This window comes from Lynx canadensis, chromosome E1 (assembly GCF_007474595.2).
Source record: "Lynx canadensis isolate LIC74 chromosome E1, mLynCan4.pri.v2, whole genome shotgun sequence".
Lineage (NCBI taxonomy): Eukaryota > Metazoa > Chordata > Mammalia > Carnivora > Felidae > Lynx > Lynx canadensis.
This window is the reverse complement of record NC_044316.2, coordinates 59,614,136-59,615,727: the sequence shown is the minus strand read 5'-3', so window position 1 is coordinate 59,615,727 and position 1,592 is coordinate 59,614,136.

Here is a 1,592-nt window from a genome sequence, read left to right as displayed (position 1 = left end):
CGGGGCGGGGCCTGGGGGGCGGGGCCTGCGCACGCTTCCGGGCCCGCCCCGGCGTCCGGGCTCCGCCCCTCGGCCCTGGCCCCGCCCCGACGCCGCCACAGAGCGCGAGAGCGCTTGGACGCCGCGTGGCCCCGCGCGGGCACCCCAACGGGCGCAGCGTGGCTCTGGGGCCCGGCCCGGCCCTGCGGGCTGCGAGCTCGCCAGGCTTGGGCTCCCGGTCCCGCAGGGTCACCGCGCCCAGGCCGGCCTGGGCCTCGCTTGCCCTTCAACCCTGGCTCCTCCACCCCAGTGCCCGCCTACCTGCCCCCCTGCCTGCCCACTGTCCCCCAGTCCCCAATGGTCACCTACGCCTGCGGCCCTGGGGGGTGGTGTGAAGGCCAGGGACCGGCTCAGGGTAAAGGCCGGCCACGAGCTCAAGACCAGAGCAAGTCTGACACCAACATTCTATGCGTTCGGGGCATGCCCTGATCGCAGCCCAGCGCAGTGGGAGTCTGGAAGGTTGCAGAGGAGGGGCGTGTCGGGTCCTACTGTCCCACCTGTGTGGGTGCTGTCTCACCTTCATGTGGGTGACACATTCATCTCACACGTACCCGTATACTGACAAACACACATGTGCATGCATATGTAAGAAAACTGGGTGCAGCTCCAGGGACACCCCTCATGGTCCTGCCTGACCATCCAGGCAGCAGTCCTATATGTTCAGTGTGACCTGTGTCCCACTGAGCCCTCGGTATGCCCCTCCCCTGAGGCCAGGGAGCATCAGAGGACATTGGAGGTTTCACATGGGAGGCACTTGGGAGGTCTTCTGGTCAAGCCCGGTTACCAGCCACTGCCAGGTCTTTGCTGGCTAAGAGACAACGTCTCTTGCTATCACCTCGTGCCGTCCACTCCTGCCTGCTCACATCGGCCTCACTGTCTGTGAGCAGACACTTTTGGGGCATTTCTAATCACTGCCTGGCCAAGCTCCCCACCCCCACTCTTTAACCCATCGGAGCCCCAACGGCAGTAACGTGGCGGCCAAGCCCGTACACCCCAAGTCTCCCTGAGCCCAGCCTTTCCAGCATGTCAGCCTACAGGGATCCCCTCGGGATCCCCTGTCTCCAAGGGACAGGACTTTGCTGCTTGCTCACTGGTTTGCTGCTGTCCCTGCCTGGAGCAGGCCCGGCCCTGGGGCCCTGCACTGTGCAGGGACTCAGAGCAGAGTGTGTGGAGCAGAGCCTGGCATGGGACAGGTTCTGGCAAATATCCGTTTGACCGTTGATAGTACAACAAACACATAGTCCCCTGCAACTGTGCCTGCCTCTCCGGCAGCCCATCCTCACCGGGCAGAGGCAGGGGACCCCAGGCTCAGTGACATCTACACTGGGGCACTGGCCATGGGAGGTAGGAGAGTCAGGGCAGACCACCTCCCCTTAGTAGCCCGGCTGGGCCGGACCTGATGCAGACCAGGCAGGACAGACCGGGATACAGTGAGGCACCTATGGAAACAAGCCCCGGGGATGAGCACTGGATGCTGGCTCAGAGCCCTGGGCTGCCAGACCCACGCTTGACAAGCCTCTGAAGGCAGGAAACACCCAAAACTCCAGGTCCCG